The sequence below is a fragment of the Theropithecus gelada genome, chromosome 2 (genome assembly GCF_003255815.1).
Source record: "Theropithecus gelada isolate Dixy chromosome 2, Tgel_1.0, whole genome shotgun sequence".
In the NCBI taxonomy this organism is placed as follows: domain Eukaryota; kingdom Metazoa; phylum Chordata; class Mammalia; order Primates; family Cercopithecidae; genus Theropithecus; species Theropithecus gelada.
The window spans coordinates 78,914,000-78,938,006 of record NC_037669.1 but is presented as its reverse complement, the minus strand read 5'-3'; the positions used below and the strand labels follow the sequence as shown (position 1 = coordinate 78,938,006).

Genomic DNA, 24,007 nt, shown 5'->3' with positions numbered 1-24,007 from the left:
GCCACCAAAATGTCCATTTCTTAAAAGTGTACGATAAAGACTTACTTTTTCCCTGGCACACTCTAAATCCTAAAAATATATTTGCTGAATTCAGCTGAGGATGGTGGGAAAATATATAAAGAAAAAATTCCTTTGTACAATCAAGGTCGCAGCAGGAAGGAGATGACATCTTTACCTGGGGTGAAGGTAGGATTAAGGGAAGACCACTAAGGGATGGTCTAGTGTGCTGGAGTTAGCAAAAATTCCATTAACACTCCAGACTCAAAAGGGCAAAGGGAAGAAGCAGTTACCAGACAGTGGAAAGAGCTGTATCTGTAGAAGAGAGACCCCCAACAGGAACCGTGGCCTTCCTTAGAGGGATACAGTCATTGCCAACCCACAGTGCTGCAGGGAAGAAAGTAGGGAAGAATATTTCAGCCTCGTGTTCCCAGGTCTTCATCCAGTTCCTTCCCCTGGCTAATACAACAGAAAGCCAGTCAACAAGGGAGCCCAGGGAATGCCTGCGATAGAGGTTAGGCCCTTGGTGCAGAGCTGTTTAGAAGAGAGAGGAGCTGGAAGCACAAATGAATACCCAGCACAAGCACTATACAGGGTGGTGGTGGTGGTGGTGGTGGTTGTTGTTGTTGTCATCGTTGTTAATTTGTCTCTTTTTCCTACTCAGCCTCCTAAAACAAGCCCCTCAAATTTTCATCTGTTTAAGAAATATTCATGGCATGATAGCAATATGCTGATGTTATGCATTTGTTAAAATTTACTAAGCACTTTCATATATATTGTCTTTATGTGATCCTCAAAACAGCCCTGCGCAATAAATAGGGCAAAAGTTATCCTCATTTTACAGGTGAGGAACTTGAGATCTTTTTTTTTTTTTTTTTTTTTGAGACAGAGTCTAGCTCTGTTGCCCAGGCTGGAGTGCAGTGGCCGGATCTCAGCTCACTGCAAGCTCCGCCTCCCGGGTTCACGCCATTCTCCTGCCTCAGCCTCCCGAGTAGCTGGGACTACAGGCGCCCGCCACCTCGCCCAGCTAGTTTTTTGTATTTTTTAGTAGAGACGGGGTTTCACCGTGTTAGCCAGGATGGTCTTGATCTTGTGACCTCGTGATCCGCCTGTCTCGGCCTCCCAAAGTGCTGGGATTGGAACCTGAGATCTTAAAGAAAACTGGGAATCTTGCAGAGAGTCACAAAGCTAGCAAATGGCAGAGCCAAAACTACAAGGAATGTTTCCTAATACCCCAGCTAAGGCTCTTCCCACCATATAATACTGTCATGCTATTTATTCACAGTAGGAGTGCAACATTGATATCCTTGTTAAAAAAAAAAAATTAACTAGTTTTGTTCTAGGCACTGCACAGAGCACAGAAGTAGTCAACAAATAAAACACAAGGGGAAATAGAGAAAACTTTCCCATTCCATTCTCATTCTCCATTCCACAAGCAATGCCAGAACGGGAAGTAATTGAGTTTTCAATCACATTTTACACATCATTGAAAAGAAGGTGTTCAGTAGGGTAAGAACAGTATTCAAAGAAGAAATAAAAATTCAGGGAAAAGTAGAAAAGTGTTTAAAGCATATACCTGTTGTGTTTGGGGTTGCTGGGGGTAAACAGAAGAAAATCTCAGTCCCTTCACAATCCCCATGACACAAAGAGACCAGGGCCCCAGAAATTGGGAGGGATGACTTCTCTGCTTCTCTTCTCATTTCCAGCTCTACCCCCACATACATATACATTCTTTGAGAGCTAAGAGAAGCAGCCAAGAGTGACTTCCCTGTACCAAACACAGGAGTACTGGGAAGTTCAGCAAAATAACCCATTTTTGAGATTCTAATAAAGAACTCTGTACCTTTTGTAATCTACTGCAAAACACTGAGCTACTTAAACATGATGAAAGAAAGTAATGAGTGGCATTTTAATTGTAAACCTGCAAACATACCATATTTATTCCAAATCTAGCTCACTAATGAATAGACTATACTATCAGTTAGGGTTCTGTAGTTGCAAGCAGCAGAAACCAATTGGCTAATTTAAGAATTATTGGAAGGATATTGGAGTCTCAGCCAATCCACAGCAGAATGGAAAATAAGGTTTGGAGGTCATGACTAGCCAAAACAGACATGGAGGCAACAGTGGTCTCATAGTACATACTGGCAGATCAGAATGCCCATCTAGGACAAGGGAGAATCCTTTAGCTAAAGAATCAGATTCCAAAGAAGGAGCATTTACTTTGCCAAGCTTGTGGTCATACACCCATCCATAGGCTGGGTGCAGGCCCCTGGGTAGGGACCCTGGTTACAGTTCCACTAGCCTAATTACCTCAAAAAGAAATAAAGGTGCTGTTAGGAAGGAAAAACATATACACAACAGAAAAAAAAAAAAAAAAGTTGGTTGGGGGGGTTCTCTCTATACTTACCAAGGCTTTCTTTAAAAATTCTTGAAGAAGCTAAACAGCAGTAGATTCCTAATTTCTCAAGACTATTAATTAGTAATTGATGACAACAAAAGAAGGTAGTTTTCCTAATACCTACATACCTAAAGCCTAATAACTTTTTCACTTCCAGAGGCCTCACTTCCTATATTACCTGAAAGTTACCTTTTCACTTGATTCCTAAGGACAAAGCAGAATTTTCCCTTCTTTGGTAACAACATGCTTATTTTAGAAATATTATCCTGAGGCTTCTAAAATGAATAGACTTACAAAAATATATAATGAATAAATTCATAAGGGTGCTGCTGCTGCTGCTGCTGCTGATGATGATAATATTAATTAGAGCAGCAGCAGCTCACATCTACTGAGCACTTATCATGGGCCAGGACTTCTTCTAAGCCCTTGGCACAGAATACTTCATTTAATTCTCCACAACTACATGAAGCCAAAAACAGTATTATCCCCACTTCACAGATCAGGAAACTGAGACTCTAAGAGGGTGAGTAAGTTGTCCGCAGTCCAATAGCTAGTAAAAGCCAAATCATGACTAAACCCATGTCTGATTCCAGAGTACCAATTCAACAAAAGAGTTCCATTGAGAGTAGAGAAAACGGACTGTGCCTGTGTGGAAACATCCCCCAAGAGGAAAGGAAGCATCATATCTGTGCCAAAAGATTACAAAGTTGTCAAGATGGCTACATCACCACTAAATCCAATTATTTATGAGTATTTATTTCTAAAAGCTATCAAGTATTTCTTTATTCCAAGGTGTGGCTCAACGGTCCAGAGACATGTAGTTATATGGCCGAAAATAAGAATTATCTACTGCTTAAGATAGTATTTTCTTCACTGATGTTCAACCATCATGGCAAAATTCCAAGCCAACCAGTTTTCATGCACTAGAGTTTAGTTGCCCCAAAGCAAATCCTAAGAAAACAGGATTTTTTTTATAACTCATAGTTTGATTATCTAAAAGGGGTTTCTCCAATATCCCTGTAAAATTCTTCTTTGCCCTCCAAATAAACATGAAAAATTCAGCCCCAGAAGTAGATTTGTCAAGAAGTAAGAACTTAAAGTATAAGGTAAATCAAAATGGCTTTTCAACTTTAACTAAAGTGGTCATAGTTATGATTGCTGTAATAAAAATGACAGAAAAAAACCCTAAAAGTGTCAAAAATGTAATTTATGATGAAAACAAATGTAAAATTAGAGCATATTTCACCCTGGCCACCAAAGACTCTTGATGAAACTGCAGCCCTATAATTGCCCAGAATGAATTCTTTAAATTAAAATACTTCATGCAGAACAGAAATTAAACAATGAATCAAAGAACAATGCTGTACAGAGGTATGCTTATAAATATACCTAGCAAAGAGGAAACAATTACATTTTTCCATGTGAAAATCAACTTGATTGTAATGTTTCACAAGAGGCCGAGTAGGTACTTTTCCCATTGCTTCAAGCTTGGAAGTTCATTTCCTGTAATTCATTTAGGGCTCAGAGTGACTGGGTGGAATGAAATTAGATACACCAAATTCAGTGGCTCTTTTCTTTCTACAAAACTAGATCTTCCATGCAACTGCACAACTGACTTTCACAATAAATTTCATCCAACCCAATTGAAATGCCACTCTGCATTTTATTTTAAATGCTTTATTTGGCCAGCTAGTTTTATTTAACTATTGGCCAGAAGTAGTACAAGTGCATTCTTTTTCCATCTAGCATTAATCATAGTAAACTTAGCTCCATTGGAATGTCTTAACTGCTGAGAAGAAAGCAAAAGTCAGCAAGCATACAATCGCATTTGTCTACTCTCAACACATCATTTTATTTCCTCCTGCTCTCTGCTAACTACTGCTCAGCACTTTTGCCTAAGAGGGAGGACAAGCATGTGGTTAAGGAAGTTGTCCTGTCAGTTATATCTTTAGTCCAAGTGTTTAAATCTCTGAATAAAAGAAAAATCAATGTTGTAAAGGCAATGTTTGTCAAGGCCATGTAATAAATACACTTACCTTTACAGACCGTTCTCAATGGATTTCTCTTCTTTGCTGAGCTTCAAAGCTACAAAGAGATAAAAAATGAAAGACAGAGTTGTCTGTGAGTAAAACAACAAACGTTTTCTCCCCATGTCTCTAAATAGAATTTCCATATGCCATGGTATATGGTGCTAGCCAAATAAACCATTGATAAAACTTGTGCCTCATACCTCCCGCACAAGAGGCCAAAAAAAGACAGTCAGAAACTGAAAATGGTGCACACATCTACCCAGAACTGAAGCACACAAACCTTGGCCAAATCTACAGTCAAATCTTTTGGAGTGTGAACTCCTCAACAGAATGGGAATAGCTTATAAAGTAAAGAGATGAAAATCAAATTAAACACGAGAGTGACATACTCAATCTGACTAAGCATTTTATTTTCTTATTTCTTTTTGTCATCTTTCTTGCATGCCCTATTTCCATTTCTCTGAAAAAGTTTCACTTAGTGATACTTATTCCATTTATATGAGGTGCATGGTCCTTCTAATATAGACCTCACCACTTGTTCCATAAGTATATGTGTGCATGCTTACAGGGACAATCATCCTTTCTGTATACAGACTGCAGCCTTCTCTCAGAAGAAACTCACAAAACAAAGGAAGCCACAACTTGACATTTCGAATCAAATCTTGTTAACTTCAGCTTTCTGTGATCAAAACATAAATACTATGCACTGACCACACGCAAGTCAATGTGACAAAAGATCTGCAAAACAACAGCAATAACTTACGGTTTCATGAAGCTGGTTCTTTAATCATCCAACCTTACTCATAAGGTGCCTCTGTAGTCACTAGTAATGGGAATACGTCTCTTTCTCTCATTTTTGGCTAGGTCCTAACATCTCTGAAAGGTACAGTAGTTGGGGATAGAAAACTACACCATAGTTTTTCCATGGTTCTTTTTTTTCCTTCGATATCTTATGGGATTGTTTTAGCTCTTACTGGACTGTTTCCCTCCACATCCCTCTATTCCACCAAAGAATGCAATACCACTGATGCATGACCACCAAAGAACAGGTCAGACTTATGGGCTAAGATGTAAATCTTAGACTATTAATGCAGGAGATAAGTCCCTTCTATGGGACAGCATCAGAAATTTCTCCTTCCCCCTGAGTTACACGGATTACAAATGAGTTTAGAAGAAACATAGTTTGGAGAATACTTGATAAAATAGTATAATATTGCATTTGTGAAATCTAAGAGATTAATGATCTGATAACATGGAGATTGAGCTGAATCCCTTTCCACTCCAAACACAGAAATGCTAAACAAATACAATGATGATTTAAAATACATATGTGTGTGTATGTATACATATGTGCATATATGTATATACATATGTGCCTATATACACACACGTGTACATACATGTGTACATATGTACACGTGTGTGTATATACACATACATATATATACACATACATACATACACACACACACACATATATAGCCAAGTTCAAAAGAAAGAGAAAAAGCCAATATAAAAATATAATGGATGTAGAGTTTCTAGAATGAAAGACATGAGTTCTCTTGAAAAAGTATACCAATATCTCAAAAAGATAAATAAAAGCAAATGCATACTTTGATACATCAGGATGAAACCACAGAACACCAGAGATAAAAATAAAGTCAACCAGAGAGGGGAAAAAAAAAGATACTTCTGGCAAAAGAACATGTCATCAGCAAAAATAAAAGTAAAGCAACAGGCTGGGCACTGTGGCTCACGCCTGTAATCCCAGCACTTTGGGAGGCCAAGGCGGGCGGATTACCTGAAGTCAGGAGTTTGAGACCAGCGTGGCCAATGTGGTGAAACCTTGTCTCTACTAAAACTACAAAAATTATCTGGACTTGGTGGTGGGTGCCTGTAATCCCAGCTGCTCAGGAGGTTGAGGCAGGAGAATTGCTTGAACCCAGGAGGCAGAGGTTGCAGTGAGCTGAAATTGCACCACTGCACTCCAGCCTGGGCAACAAGAGAGAAACTTTTCCTCAAAAAAAAAAAAAAAAGAAAAAATTATATGCCCATACTAAACCCATCATTCAAGAATAACAGAGAACAACAGATAAATAGGAACACTTTTCAAAAAAAAAAAAAAAAAAGATTGTTCAGTGCTCACAATAGTTTACTTTTGCCAAAAGAAATACTAAAATAAGATATGCTTGAATAAGCGGGAATTTATCCCAGAAGGAAGGAGTGAGAAACAAGAAGCAATAGTGAACAGAGAAATTAGTAAGCATGATGGTAAATCTAGTAACTTTAACAATAAGTAATGGGTATTGATTAATAATTATTAAGCTCTAGTTGTAAAAAAACAAAACAATTTTTAGGATTTGCCAATAAAGTGAAACTGAGTGGTTTATCACAATCATATGGAATAAAGAAGGGGGTAATAAATTGTTTAGAAGAAGGACTGAAATACTACTTAAGGCATTAAAGATATGCATTAAAACTACTGATTAACTTGTTAAGGATAACCAGCATTTTTTTATCTGTCTATATAACCAAAGAGGCCCTTGCACACGTACTCACAGAGACTTGTACTCACAGAGACTTGTGTTTACAGCAGTATTGCCAGGATGGCAAAAAATACAGAAAACAACCCAAACATCTATCAGCAATATGATAAACACATTTTTTTACGTATTCTTAGAATGCAATATTATATAACTTTGAAAAATCAATGAAACAGTTACCCACACCAACATAGCTACCTCTCAAAATGTGATGTAAAACAAAACAAGTGAGTCACAGAAAGCTATGCATATTATTCTATTTGTATAACATTCAAAAAGACAAAAATAAATACTGTGTTGTTTTTGAATATAAACTGTAAGTGGTAAAAAACAAAATAAAGAAAGGGAAGAAATTTACACAGAATTCAGGCTATCTTTATCTTGAGAGCGGGAGAGAAGATGGAATATGTGAAAGGGATAAGGGGGATTCTAGAATATGGTAATGCTCTGTTTCTTGGCCTAGAAAGAGGTATCTAGACAATCAGTTTATTATTTTCTTTAAACTGTATGTGTGTACTTGCACAAGTTATTTTGCATATATGCTCTATTTCTGAATTTTAAAACATATAAGAGTAATAACCAAAAGAATAGAAATTTCCAAATCAATAGAGGAAACAACACAGAGTAATGAAAACACAATCGATTCTCCATACAACATTGAAATGGAAAGGAGAAAGAAGCAAAGGAAAACACGCTGAATAGAAAACACAAAAGAAAATATTTTAACACAGTCCAACTGTGTCAGGAATCAGGGTAAGTACATCTGTTAAAATTTTATCAAAACAAATGTTTTACAATCTTGCTATATGTTGTTTATAAGAAACAAATTTAAACATAAGTTTTGAAAAGAAAAGTGTGGATAAGTACACACCAAGGAAATAGGGACCAAAAAAAAGCTGATGGAAATAAGTTATTGTTAGGCATGATTGAAGTTAGCAATAATAGAAGAGAAAGTATTTATATTCATTTTTTATCAACATATAACAAATTATCCAAAAATTAGATATTTAAAAATAAAAGTAAGAATTTATTATCTCTCACGGTTTCTATGGATCAAGAATTCTGTCAGGGTTCAGCAGGATGGCTTTTCTGTATGCGACATAAAGCCTGAGGCTTTAGCTAGCAGACTAGAAAGTTAGGGGCGGGAATCATGTGAAGTCTCATGCCCTCAAATATCTAAGTTAGGAGCTGGGATCATCTGAAGACTCATGCCCTCACATATCTGCCAGTTGGTGCTCAGAGTAAGCTGAGACCACAACTAGGGCTAGCAGCTGGAATACGTCCATGTGGCCTCTCCATGTGGCTTGAGTCTCCTCACAACATGGTGGCTGAGTTCCAAAGACGAGTTCTGAGACAGAGACAAACAGAAGCTGTATTTTTTATGACCTAGGCTCAGAAATCACATAACACCATTTACACTGCACTCCACTAGTCAGGGCAGTCACAAACCCCCACCCAGACTAAAAGAAAGAGAACAACAGCCTTGCCCCCCTCAAAGACGGAGTGTCTGTTACACTGTAAGAAAAGCACAGGATTGGATAAATGTGCTGATGTGACCACCTTTGGAAAATGCAATCTGCCACAACATTCTTTACAAGTACATATGAAACATAAGCAGAAATTAAACATATAGTAGGCCTGAAACTAGTCTCAATGAATATCAAACAACAGATAGTAAAGGTTTCTTACCATCATGCATTAAAGTTGGAAAACAATTATTAAATAGGATTTTTAAAATGTGTTCGAAAATTATAATTTTATGACAGTTTCCCTTTGTGAATTGAGATTAGACGAGGACCTTAACTAAATCCCACTGGATGAAGGTCCACATCTGGAGTCAAAAGAGATCACTAGTTTGGTTGTGGATACATTGAATTTGAAGTGCCTTGGAGACATCTAAAGGAAAATATCCAGGTAAGCAGTTGGGTAGATGAGTCTGTAGCTAAGAGGGGAGGCCTGAGAGTGTTAAGTTATCTGTAAGTAGGAAGCAACTGCAGTTGTGAATATGGATGCAACTGTCCAGGGAGTCAGTATAAGCAGAAAGACAAAAGGCCCTAGGACTGATCCATGAGCAAGTTCTACATCTAACAGTTGTGTTGAGGAGGATGAATCCTACATAAGAGACAGAACAGTTGCCAGAGAAGTAAAACAAAATCCTCAAGATTCAGAGAAAGGTCAAGTGATATAAATCCTAAAAAAAGCCCAATATGAAGGTCATGAGGAACTCAGTAGGAACTGTTTTGTGGACTGATGGAGGCAGAATTCAGTTTGGAGTTGGTTAAGACAGAAGTAGAAGTCATTAAACAAAGACAATGAGTAAAGACAATCCTAGATAAGATTGGCTGCGATTGGGGAGGAAAGAGTGGCAACTAAAGGACAAAGCGCTGGAAGAGGGTTTGTTTGTATAGTTTTTAAACAGAAAAAAAGCTGAGTATGTATCAAGATAATGGAGAAGATCTATTTAAGATGCAGAGTGAGTGTAGAAGACAAAGCGTAACCAGTGCTGAAGGTTCCTGAGAAGGTTGAAGGGGACAGGTGGTAGGACTGGTTTTAAACAGGCCTTTGGTCTCACCATAATCATATAGTGTCTTATGATAGGAATCCATGCTATTGTCTTAATGTACTACTTTCTTGTGTGTTTATGTTTTCTCACCCTAATTAGAATCTAAGCTCTCTAAAATGTATGGCCTTTATTGTTCAAACCAACCCCACCTTACTCACACATTGAAAGCCCCAGATTCTATCCCGGCACCCAACAGTCATTCAATAAACAGTCATGAGTCACTTAGTAATGGGAGTATATTCTGAGAAATGCACCCATAAGTGATTTTGTCATTGCACAAACATCACTGCATGTACTTACACAAACCTAGAAAGTATAGCCCACTATACACTTATCCTATATGGTATAGCCTATTGTTCCTAGGTTACAGACCTGTAAAGCATGTTACTGTCCTAAATGCTGTAAGTAATTGTAACACAATGGTAAGTATTTGTTTATCTAAACATCTAAACATAGAAAAGTTACGGTAAATACAATATTATGGAACCATGGTCCTATATGCAGTCCATCATTGACTGAAATATCATTATGTGGCACACAACCGTACTTGTTGAATAAACTAATGCAAGCAGATTCTGTTGTCTTTGTGTATATCTTTGTGTAAATCTAAAAATGTGTGTGTGTGTATGTGTGTGTGTGTGTGTCCTAGCTATCCAAAATGGGAGCAAGTCAGAACCCAAAAGTTCTTGTTCCAGAGTATAGATCTCTAGACAATAGTCAGGAATAGCCACTCAAATTAGCCCTCTCTTTCCCATGTTTTCCTTGACCTAAAAATCCAAGGATCTAAACTACAGACCATGAAAACATTTTCACCTACAGTTACAATGTTATACCACTTCCCACTTTCCTCATGCTTAATTTGTCCATATTTTGTTCTAGAGAAGACAATCTCTGTATCCTTCATTTGACCTCCTGCAAGACATAAATTAAATTTAAATGAATCCAAATAGGTTTGGGCTTCAGTTCTCCTAAAATAAATAAACATGGAAGTAGAGTAGTACAGGCCAATAACACACTGATTTATCTTGCTGGTTTTTCAGAGGATAGCCCTCCAGAAAATCTTTATAAACCCCAACCCTCTCAATCCATGATCCAAACCCCAGCTCCCTTAAAAATAGGTCTGAATTTAAACAAATATCTTTCCCAAATATAGAAACCTGCTTTGATGGTGATTCATCTTATCCCAATAGAAACCTTTCTCTAGTGATTCATCTTATCCCAATAGAAACCTTTCTCTGGGTACCATCCAACTGCACCATTCTTAAGGCAACACTGCCTGGAACTGAGGGATTTGCCTCTATTGTTGCATTCTGCAGCCCTCACCTGACTTAACTGCCATGTTAAGGAATTGGTTATTGACCTTTAAGTCTTTAACAATTATTTACACACCTAGGAAAGAGTCTGTGCATTCAGGTACAAGAATGAAGACACTGAATAAATTCAGCCCTCGTTTTCATTTTTATGCTACGTTCAGTGAGCTGTTACTGCAGACAAATTATTGCAGCATTCTTTCAAATGATAGCCAATTTTCAACTAAGAGAAGATTCTTAAACCCCTTTCTAAAACCTTTCCTGCATATCGGTGAAAACCAGGCAGTTGGAAAACACAGCCCTGTTAAACCACCTAATGATAAATTAATATTTTAAACACATGGAATTATTTGAGAATCTGCATAATAATTTAAACCCTCCACATAGCAGCAAAGGCCCCAAAAACCTAACACTTCTCAGATATATTCCTAGAAGTTTTATTTCAATGTTTATGTATGCATTTATTATAGAATATTTTCAGAATTTCTGAAACTCAGATACATTTAGAGTCCAGGGAGGTGACCAGAATAATTCTTACTTTTGTTATTTACCTGGAGAGCTGATCAATATTGTCAAAATGTATGTGAAAGTCTTTCTATTTGACCATAAGTTCAGCAATAACACGGACCACATCTGTCTTGTCCTATATTAAATCTACATCTTCTAGAACACTGTCTGGCACATATACTTAATAAAATTTCTTTACTAAAGGAGTATTATAAGTTTTCGTTATTACTACAAATGGAAATTGATTGCAAATTCTTAAGCAAAGGTTAGTTTTGAGTTTTGTTCTTGGTTTTCACTCATTCTCTTAATTTATACTCCATGTTTTCACAAAACAATAAGTTATCCCTCTGCTGAAGCCTACCCTTTTATGGCCTGAGACACATACACACAATACGACATGCCCTTGCCACATCTATTCAATGCTGTCATATTTGCCATGCATCAGAAAAATAAATTTACCAAGTAGCAGAAGCTCTGGAAAATCATTAGGTGACATCTGAGGAGCAGAATACCAATCAGCCAATAATTAGCATCTGAAAATTCATAGAGTCACAGACAAATCAAATTCCATGAAATCTCAGGGAGCACGACCCTGGATGGGTTAGTGCCCAGGCAATGGGGAAGCAGTGAACTGTACCACCCCTAGCCAGGACTGGAAGGTGCCATGGCTAGTCTAATCCCAGTGGGAGACATTCTGACAATGTGGCATTTGCACAGGGATGCCCTAACATGGCCCCAGTATGTTTTCTCAGAATGGGATGACATTTTAAGTCAAATAGCTCTGTTCCTAATAGCACAGGTCCTCCCCCAAACTCTAATAGCCTGAATTTGAGAAAAAGAGGTTCATCTTGGGGAGAACCTGAGGTTTTGCAGATGTGATATTAAAACAATCCTTTTATAAGGAAAGCAAAAACAGATACTCAGTGTTTAACTTCATTCATTACCTTTGCATTGTTACACAGACCTCAGACAGCCTTTGACTTAAAAAATCATTCTCATTTAAGCAAAACTGTTCCTGGAGCATCTACACTGTATACTTTTCAATGAATGCTGAAACCAGCTGTGCTACCAAGAGGCATGAAGAGTGACTGTCAGTACCTCACCAAACCCCTGCTGACTGGAACACGCGAGTCAGTCCAAGGATGCAGGGCCACCACTGTTACTGCTGCCTCCAGCCTAACTAAGGTCACCTTTCCTGCAAGCCTGCCTCATTCTAAAGGAAGAAAACAGAGAGGCTGGAGAATACCAACTCCCCATTTGGTTTCTGCAGTTGCCAACTCTACTCACGTGTGACTTGGGGAAAGCACCCTTTAGAAGAGTGGGGTCCAACATCCAACCAGACTGACCCAGCCCTGGGGGTAAATGCTCCACCTCCACCACGTGGCCTGTGTGCACCTGATTTGAATCTGCTCCTGCCCTGAGCCAAGGGTGACTGTTCTGCCAGGCTCCCACTCCACTGCAGGGTCAGGCAGCAGCCTCTGCTCCTGGCTCCTGGCCCAGTGCTCGGATGGCCCGGCAATATCACTGCGGAGAGGGAGTCTGGTTGTGCCCTCCTCTGAACTCTCCATCTGGAAGACTCTCTGGCCTCCTTCCCTCTCATTTTTAATCTGACAGACACTGCGGACAGGGAAACTCAGAGCAGACCAAAGTTCATCTTCCCTTTCCTGCTTCTCGGCTGGCATAATCGCAGGGGCAGAACGAGGTTGGCATGGACCAGGATGCCAGGAATTAAATGAGGGTCCCTGACCACTGGAACACAATAGTCCTGCCTTCCAAAGTCTTAATTAGTCTTCCTGTGCCTGGCACACCTACCACCAGGGAGGTGGCCAGGTAAGGTGCCATGCTCACAGCAAGTATTCAACAAAATATTGGTTGAGAACAGCGGTCACAAATGCCTGCTGGCTCATGGCTTTGCAACAACAGTGAGCTCTGAGGTCTGGGCACCAGCGGCAAGATTTCTGCTCCCTTTACTAATGCAGACAGTTCTAGCAGCATTATTCTGAGTGATATTCAGCCACCAGCTCAATTTGGATGCAAAATGATCTTAACAAACAGTGGCAGACTTGATAGACAGGCTGCTGAGCCTGGGGACCAAAACAAAGGACGAAAAGAAAAAGAAAGGAAGGGTTGATGGCAAGACAAGGAGAGGGAAATGAATACTGCAAAGAAAAATGAAGAGGATTACAGGACTAGATACCTCAGTCCAGCAACTCCGAAATGAGCTGTGAACATAACAACAGACTCAAGGGTGGAAACAATGCGGGGAATCAAGGCAAGGGAACAGGGCAGCATCTGTCACGAATTCTGATGCTCGGACAGACTTAGGGCTAGTAGTGGAATAGATTTGATAGTAAGTAATATTTGAGAGGTTTCAAAAGACAATGGGTCTTAATTCTGTCCTGTTTTGCACCTCTTGAACTACAGTGACATACCAAAATTTCCTATTTTTCTAGGAGGACATTGACAGATACAATGAAAATTCTGAATACATTTTTTCCTTCTGCATTCATTATCTCTGGCCCTTATCCACAGGCCTATTGCAGACTAAATTGGATTTTGGATCACTGGTACTGAGGCGCTGCAATTAATTAACAATAGAAACATAATATTTATATCCAGACCTAACAACATCTGACATTTAAACTATTCTGCCAGTCGGGCAAATTCCATTCGACAAATTTTCATTTTAATGAACATGACAGACCACAGTTTACATGATAGGCCAAGAAGCAGAACACAGTTGATCTCTTGGCATGTGTTTTCAAGGACTGACCATGCTCCAGAAGAAACAATCTGAGAAACTGTCAGAATAACAGAAAGACCAGATCCCCAGTTCTACCCAGACAGACCAAATACATACCACCCTCATGTCGCCCAACACAGATCCTAGTATGAAACTGTCCTCATTTCATGTGCAAGCTCAAAGTTAAATACTTACTGCCCCTTATAATCCACTGGATAATTTTTCTATCTTTGGGTTGCTGACATTTTCTTTGGGGTACTGAAGTCCCTTAGCCCTTCCTAATTAAAAAGTGATAAACGTTTTTGCAAGGCATCCAATAATGTGCAAAGTACACAAGAGTTGGAACTGATGCAGCTTTTTCAGTTGGCACAAAACTGGCCTTCCACATTTTGCCAGATGGTGTATCTCAGTAAGTCCCCAATCCCTGACTCAAGTGAGGGGCATTGTCAATGTGATGCTGAATCAGAGACTGTCTTTAAATGCTATCTTATTTTGCATTATACTAACACGATGGGTCTAACATTTATTCTTGCTGAAACTTTCACAGCTAAAGAAGTTTCATTCTTCTGTGACTCATTATTCAAGCCAACAGAATATGATACAAATGAAGGGAAAAATTCTACCCTCCTTAAGAACCATATAAATTTGCTGGAAACCAATGTCAGCAGATCTCCCAGCCCAACTTCCTATTGCTCCTCTATGGGTTAGTGGTCCAAAGGACACTGGCTGAAACAGTGTGTATTTACCCAAGCCCATCTCTACTACCCCAAAAACGTGGCTGTAAAGGACAGAGATGAAGATGAAAAATGCAAAGAGAGCAAGGCAGATAGAAGCTTAATAGATCTGGGAAATAAATAAGGTCAGTGAAAAACAATATACTGTAGCTGGGATCCCTAAGAGCTGTATATTTCTAGTTCACATATTTACAACATTCCTTATTCTAGCTTTTATGTCAATCCAAAAGAACTGAAATAAAATTCCACTTTAAAAGTAATACTTCTTTGGAGTAGGGATTTGGTTCATGGGTTCCAATCTCAGCAACTGAAATGACTACCTACATGGTAATTTGTCTTCAAGCTGTGGCTCAAATGGTAATCATGCTTCATGTTACTATTTTATTTTATTTTATTTTATTTTATTGACATGGAGTCTCATTCTTGTTGCCCAGGCTGGAATGCAATGACATGACCTCGGCTCATTCTGCCTCCCGGGTTCAAGCGATTCTCCTGCCTCAGCCTCCCGAGTAGCTGGGACTACGGGCACACGACACCACATCCGGCTAATTTTTGTATTTTTAATAGAGACCAGCTTTTACCATGTTGGCCAGGCTGGTCTTGTACTCCTGACCTCAGCTGATCCGCCCACCTCGGCCTCCCATAGTGCTGGGATTACAGGCATGAGCCACTGCATCCAGCCCATGTTACTTTTAGATATGGCCACGATACCAGAACATTAAGCACTGAAAGGATGACAGCATTTCCGCCAGTGTAACCTAATTTAGAATCAATAAGGTGTCACTCAAATCGGCAGCATGTACATATATATACAGTGTGGATGGACACACACACACACATATATACGCACACACATTAATTATAATAATAGTCACATGTTTAAGGTATTTACACAAATCTCTTATATAACACTATGAGATAAGTACTATTATGAACTCTGTTACACACTGAGGAAAGGGCAGTTACAGTTCACTGACCTCCTTAAGAGGTAAAGTCAAGGTCACAGGCACGTAAGCGGCAGAGTTGAAGTGCAAATCCAAGTCTGCCCTTCCTCCAGAGCCTGTGCTCTACACAACACTGTGGCATATGACAGCATCTGCAAGGGAAACAGCATGAAGGAATTGATTCCTTCTGGCAATAGTCAAAATATCTTTTAAATATCAGGTATAAAACATTTTCAGACCACCAGATGCTTATTCAATTTTGAAAAATCAATTTTTATGTAGTTGCTATGAGTAGTTTCATGTTTGTTAATGCCTGGTTATATTCTTGAAAAAGTAGGGGCCTCAAACAGAAAAACATATATATCTTTTTGAAACTTGGGAAGAAAAATGAGACCCTAACTGGATTAAATTGAAAATGTTTGACAGAACACAAATGAATAGAATCTGTAACTTTAACATGCCTTTACAGGAGGCATGTTCTAAAACGGTCATACCAAATTCAGAACACAATAGACTTAACATGCTTATTGTTGTAAACAAAGGCATTTGGTTAAATGAAAGTTCCATCAAAGCTTAATAACCAAATTCAAGTGAACACAAAGTAAAGCGTTATATACTTTCTGCGGTTTCAGTAATAGCTAATCTAATAATGGTAAATGGAGGTTATTGTTGATTCCTTTGCCTCTGTTTCATAAATTAGATAAAGCAACGTGGCAGTTAGAGTACTTTAGAGTTTTACTGGACTAAGTGATTTTAAAGCTATCTCAAAATATAACAAAGTCATGACTTGAATGACTGCTGAGTTGTAGCTTGTTTTCCATCACCATGTTAGTACTTTTCACCAGTGTTAAAAAAGCTTCCTGTTAACTAAAACAATTCTATAAATACAATTTCTATCTACAGGACCAAATCATTTAAGGTAAAGTGTCATTGATACAGTAGTATCTGATATTCTATTTCACTAGGGCCAAGCTTGTAAAATATTAACTATAAGAGCAGTGAAGTGTTATTTATTTCTTCTGATCCAAAACTCAGGAACAGTAGAATTTCTCTGCTTAATGATTTTTCATAGCACATTTCCAATTTTCTACTACAGTTTATTGATCTGGAATACTAAAACAGTTTTCTTCCCTGTCTAAAGAACACAAAAAGCCCTGTGCCCCTAGTCCCATGGGAGATACCTCCAAAGACAACAGTCGTGGCATCTCATCAGGCGCTGAGGGGAGGTAATGAGAAGCAAGGCATTTTCCTTATTGAAAGAAGGTGCTAGTCAAATCTCAGGACTTATGATAACGGGAAACACTTCCCAGGCCTTTGCATTTGGAGATGAGGCTACACACCTGCAGTTCTGAGAGCAGATGAGTTGCCCTTCACAAAGGCAGTCTATTTTCCTGCATTTCCCCTTCATGCCCTGATATGGTTACTTTCAATTACCCTGATAGCCCAGGAAGAAAAATATCCCTCTCTCCATATTTCATTCACATAATAAGAATCTGCAAGCTGTTCTGTATGACAGATGAGGACTGTGTGCTGAAGCAACTTGTTCCGCCTGTCAGCCTCCGAGAACCCACAGCAATGAGATAAAATCGTGATGACATTACTCGAGAAGAAGTGGGTCAAATACATGGTCACTTTAAAACAGAATGTCAACCATTCTTTCTACTTCAGTAATCTGATGCAGTGGTACTCAAAACACAGACAGTGAGAGAGAGAAAAGGAAAGAGAAAAGAAGAGAAAAAAGTTCACCACTATTAGTTTAATGTCCATACATACACAAATGCAAAAGCAAATAATTGTTAAAATTGCTGTTCCCATATACCCTTACATGACTTTTTTCATCCTCCAGCCAATTAGTCAAGAAATGTTTAGTAAGCGTGTGGTATGAGCCAGACACTGAAATGGGTAGAATGCTGAAAACAAGTAGAATGCTGAAAACAGACACAGCCCTTGCCCTCTTAGAGTATACAGTCTAGGATAAAGGACAAATATTAACAAGCAATTGAGATTAATATAATGAAGCCTGAAAAAAAAAAAGTAGAAGGTACTAAGAGAGCTTACAATATAAGAACTAACCAAGTCTTTCAGGTCAGTAAAGGTTTCTCTGAGGAGAAGACATTTAAGTTAAGGTCAGAAGTATTAGAGCAGCCAGATAAGAGGTGAGAGAGAAGAGTGACAAGCGGAGGACTTTTCTTCTGAAAATGTTTCCTTTCAAAGAAACCATTAAGGCAAAGGCCTCAGGACTCAGTAGAAAGTATAATGGAGTAAATGACGCCATCGAGTCCACCATTGGGAGTTATTACCTTTTCCTTATTTCAATTCCTAGTTTAGAAAATTAACTTTAAAAAATTTTTTTAAGCATTAGTATACCTCTGTCCTATCTTGCCACATAAGGGCAAAAGTTAATCATAATCACATTTTCTTGCTGATCTAAATATTAAGGTAGATTTTACTTTAAAAAATCTAATTTATCTTGACTATACTGGTTAAAACCCATGGGTTATTTTTAAAAATATGTTTTGACAGCAGTGAAACTTGCAGCACATACAATACCAAAAGCATAAATTTGTTCAGGGTATAAGTACATGAAAATTAATATAAGCAGTTGGTAAATGTGATTTATAAAAAAACAAAAGACTGTGCCAACTACATGCCACAATGGGTGGAAATAAAGAAGAGCTTCTTTTTCTCTAATATTTGGTCATGAAAATTCTGATTTGTTCTTGCAGAAAATTGTTTTTGGATCATTATTCATCTCTCTTACAGCATAGAACTTTTTTCCATGGGATCAACAAATTGGAATGGAGAGGAAAAACCGGATATATTCATGAGTATGTTTGCCCTTTCTACTAAACCCCTGAGTGTGATGTTCGGATTATTTTCTTTCCAAACTCAGAATCCATTCCCAGAATCCAAAATCAATAAAAATTGTACTAGCAAAACTGAGGGCTGAATTTGGCCTAAAAACTCAGTGACTGAGTAGGGCTACTAATACGGGGAGAGGTTTTTAAAAAATGTCTTTAGTTATTAATCACTAGCAATGACTTTAGCAGCTGCTCTAAAGTAAACACAATCTACAACTACTTTAAAGCAATATAGTGTACAAACCACAAGAATTAACATTCTACTGTGTGAAAGGTGGCAGAACATGCCATCCCAAAATATACCACATTGGCATAAGAATTATTTTTAAGCTAAAGGCACTTATAAAAAATAATTTAAAAAAAAGAAAAAAAAACAGTAGGTGCAAGAAGGGAATTCTGACCCTCTTCTTTTTCTTCATAAAAGCAAGAGCTAAAATCCCTGTATGGAAAATATTCTTCTTACACCAGAAGGAAAGTAACATTCTTATCATCAAGGGTGGAACACTGAGACCAAGAGAATTCTGTACAAACAAACATTATTAAACTAGCTCTTATTTTCCTCATAACTTCTCCACCCAGTTAAATATCCTGGCCCAAGCCCCTTTGCCTTGTCACATCTTCACAGGTTACTACTGTTTATCCAATTCCATCTAAAAGTGTTCAATTCTAACTTCATCTTTGGGTCTTCATTTCCTTAAGAGGGCTCCCATGTCACAAAAAAACTTATATTAAATAAATTTGTATGCTTTTCTCCTATTAATCTGCCTTATATCAATTTAATTTTTAAGCCCAGCCAAAAACCCTAAGAAGGTAAAGGTGAAATTTTGCTTCCCCTACATCTGTTACTTAGGTCTTATCTAGAGTTCAACCTGAAAGGCATATTTTAGGAGGAATATTGGCCAAATTGGAAAATACCTCCAAGAGGGCAACTAGAATGGTGAGAGGTTCTGAACTTCACATAAGCAACCCGGGGATATTCAGCCTGGAGAAAAGTAATGGGAGACAGCAAAACTACCTTCATATATTCGATGCCTCACTCATCAATAAAGCCATTCTGTTTTACTGAGCACTTCCTCTATACAAGGTATCATGCAAGGCAAAGGAGATACAGCACTGAGCGAGAAAGCCAGTCTTTTCTTATCATGCGGAAGAGAAAATGGATTTTCTCTGTGTCACTTCACAAGATATTGTATAGTAGAGCAGAGCACAGATTCTGGAATCAGAGCACTAGTGTAAAAACCTGTACTAGGTTGAATGCCACTCCCCAACCCTCCAATATGTCTGCATCAAATCCCTGGAGCCTGCAAGTATTACTTTATTAGGAAAAAAAAAAAAAAAGTCTTTGCAAATGTAATTAAAAATCTTGAGATAAGATCATACTGGATTGTCTGGGTGAGCTCTAAATATAATGATCAGTGTCCTTACAAAAGAAAGGCAGATGGAGACAGACAGGAGAGAAGAAGATACCGAAGAGAAGGCCAAATGAAGCAAACAGTTATGTGGCTGCAAGCCAAGAATGCTTGGGGCCACCAGAAGCTGGAAGAGGCAAGGAAGGATTCTCCCCTAGAGCCTGTTGAGGGAGTATGGCCCTGCCAACACCTTGATTTTGGACTTCTGTACTCCAGCACTGTGAGGAAATAAATTTCTGTTGTTTTAAGCCACCAAATTTGTAGCAATTGGTTACAGTAGCTCTAGGAAACTAATATAACTCCCAATTACTTAGCTAGCTGTAGTACCTTACTAGCTGTGTTACCCAGTGCTAATAACTCTAGCCCTCTGAGAACCAGGCCCTCATTAGGAAACTGGAGGCAATAGAAATACTCATCTCACAGGTCAGAGATTAAGGAGGTGTGTCAAGTGTGCAGCACAGGGCCTGGAACAAAGTAAGTTTTCAGTACATAATACTGTCACTATTAATGGGTTCAGATTTACTGGGAAGCATGTGTAGACCTTAGAACAATATATCAACAGGTGTAATGACAGCTAATTTATGCAGTAGGGATCTCTCTACTGTTAAATATACGTAAGTAGAGACCAGATACATCGTTTTCCAGAAATACTGGAGAAGGGATGTTTATATTGTTCAGGAAGCTGGAATAAACATCCACTAGCCTTCCTTCTAGATCAGTCCAGTAACCATTTCTCCTTGGTGCATCGGGTCAAGATCCTTAGGCAGTTTAACCCAGTAAAGGAAGTGAGGTATACACAGAGTTTGGTTGCCACCTTAAAAAGTCCCTTCCCCTTGCTTTTTTGTCTTTAGCTATAAAAAATAAGCAAATTCTGATTATGTCTTAGTATTTCCAACTTGACAATGCCAAGACACAATGAGAAAAACTTGGATCACTGAGGTAGTTTGGGTAGTTGTTCCCCCAAATCTCATGTTAAATTGTAATTCCCAGTGTTAGAGGTGGAGCCTAGTGAGAGGTAATTGGATGACGGAGGTGGATTTTTCATGAATGGTTTAGCAGTACCCTCTTGGTGCTGTCCTCATAACAGTGAGTGAGTTCTTGTGAGATCTGGTTGTGCAAAAGTGTATGGCACCTCCCCTTACTATCCTCTTGCTCCTGCTCTTGCCATATATGACTGCTCCCATTTTGTCTTCTGCCAAGAGTAAAAGCTCCCTGAAGCCTCCCCAAAAACCGAGCAGATGCCAGCACCATCCTTGTACAGCCTGAAGATCTGCGAGCCAACTAAATGTCTATTCTTTATAAATTACTGAGTCTCCAGTATTTATTTATAGCAATGCAAGAATGGCCTAATACCATCACACACTTAAATTTTCTGATTCTCAGAAATGAAGCAAGTAGACTAGAGTAAGGATTGCTAAGGACCAGTTGACAAACCAGGACCAAACCATAATATTGTTTTTAACCAATACCTAGCAAAATGAGAAACATTAAAAAAAATAATTATTTAAATGCCTTTGCTTGGCAGAATTAAAAGTTGGCAATCCTACATCAGCTCCCGTTGTATCTCACTTCCTAATTCAAAAATTATGTTTACAGCCTCTGAAATCCGGCCTGGCCAACATGGCGAAACCCTGTCTCTACAAAAAAAAAAAAAAAAAATACAAAAATTAGCCAGACACCATGGTGTACACCTGTAATCCCAGCTTCCTGGGAGGCTGAGGCACGAGAATCGCTTGAACCAGGGAGGTGAAGGTTGCAGTGAGCTGAGATCTTGCCACTGCACTTCAGCCTGAGGGATAGAGCAAGACCTTGTCTCAAAAGAAAAAAGAAAAAACGTATTCCATAAACATACAAGGGAGCCAGCACTCTATGAGATGAAATTCTTTAAAAGGTCTGTGGGTCATAATTCCCATATAAGCCCACCATCCCTTGGAGGAGGAGGGGTTGGCTCTCTACCTAAACTAAAAGATGAAACTCTCTCCCAATCAAAGCCAGGGGAGGACCAGGGAGGTCTTCAAGAGGAGAAACGTACCTTTGAAATTCTCTCCCTTCTTAGAAGATTCAGAATATTTCAGACACTACCAAGTATGCCCTGGGAGGCAGTCAAAATGTGTAGTAGGCCAGACCACAGGACTAGGAAATTAAGATACAGCTGCCTGCTCCTATTAGGCCTAGCAGCAGGACCAGAATATGAAGGTTCACTTGGGCCCAGTTTGGCTGAAAAGACACAGGCTTCAAATAAGACTAGACAGGAGAACAGGTAAATAAATAGAATATTCACATAATGGAACATTATATAGCAGTCAAACCAAATAAAGCAAGGTACAGAACAATGTGTATGGTACAATATTTTTATATAAGAAAGGAAGGAAAATAACCTACATAATATTTGCCTGTGTGCTAATAAAAGTGGCTACCTTAAGGGAGATGGGTACAAAGATGAGGGTATGAGAAGAGGAGCAAGAACAAAATTTCACTTTATACATTTTTATATTGTTTTGTAAAAATAAAGAGCTAAAAGATTATAACTCTCATTGCTGGTGTTAGTGACACATTTGCAGAGGGCAATTCGGTGGTATACATCAAAGTCTTTAAAACTAGCATATCCCTAGACCCAGAAATTCAACTTTTGAAAGGAAGTTATCTAAGAAAATAAGAGATTTGTGTATACACATACACATTCACTGCAGAATTATTTATCATCGTTTAAAAAACCTGTTTTAATCTACATGTAAAATAATAGAGAATCAGTGAAGGAAATTATGGACCATCTAAACAATTCAGTAATATGCAATTGTCTAAAACTATACTGTAAAACATATACTGTAGAATACTCAGTGGCATAGAAAAGTATTCATAGTATATTTTTTAAATCATTCATTAATTTTTCAGCAAATTCTTTAGAGCATCTACCAGGTACTAGACACTGAGCTAAATGCTGATTAAAAAGGCCAGTTACAAAACAGTATATAAATGGGCAATCCCATTTTTTGTGCATTTGTGCATTTCTAACTAGACTAGAAGGATAGACACCAATATGAGAGTAGTGATTACCTGAGTGGCAAGATTATGGGTGAAATATATTTTCTATAATGAAATATATTTTCTATTATCTCTGCAATATGAGAAAAAAACACTACTTTTTTAATCAGGCTAACAACTCCCAGGATCAAGAATGTGTCTCATTCATCTCTCTGTTCTCTCACCTCCTCCTGACTCCCTGAATACAAACATGATGCTTGCTTCAGCTGCAGCAATTCTGTGGCCATTATGGTTAGACCAAGAACTACAAGATACACTCTCTTTGACATCTCTGAGCTGCTGAACCAAAGCCAAAGCCAACCATTTCTAGACTTCGTTTTATGTGGAAGAAACAAACCTCTATTCTTTTTAAGCAGGTTACTTGCAGCTGAAAGCATTTGAAGCTGACATAGGAACCCATTAAATAAAACATGACACATTAAGGCCAGTATAGGAAACCCAACATGTTTCTTTGATCAACCAGCAGAAACTGAAGACTGATGTGGTTAATTGCCCCACTAGCTTCTGGCTCTATATTCTCTTCTCTGAAGCTCCTGGGAAGTAGAGCCCAGGAGAAGTTGTTAGTGAGGATTCTAGGTTCACAGGGGAGCACTGCTTGCAGCAAAGAAACACCAGGCAGCTACTCCTACAGCTTTACAATGTGGCCCAGCATTCCCACTCCTGGAAATGTCTCCTAAGAAAAAAATCATGAATGTGATTATGCATACATGCAAATACATCAGCAAAAACGGTGGGGAAAACCTATACGTTGACCACATGGGATAGATTAAAAAATAATGTCATGTTCTAACAGTGGAGTACTCTGTAGACATTAATGCCATGGGAAAATGCATACAATGTATTGATGAGTGAAAACAAAACAAAACTATATGTAAAGTATTATCCAAATTTAGAAAAATGTGTCCATTTGCTGTTAGAAAACT

General features: G+C 38.5%; 1 protein-coding gene across 2 annotated transcripts in view; it reads right to left on the bottom strand.

Annotated features, from left to right (window-relative positions):
* FHIT (fragile histidine triad) overlaps positions 1–24,007 on the bottom strand; it is a 1,500,125-nt gene that overhangs the window by 1,459,303 nt on the left and 16,815 nt on the right. For both annotated transcript variants that reach the window (XM_025377569.1, XM_025377568.1), the window contains exon 2: positions 4,429–4,483. The gene's annotated coding sequence lies outside the window, so the exon portion shown is untranslated. The remainder of the gene's footprint in view (positions 1–4,428; positions 4,484–24,007) is intronic.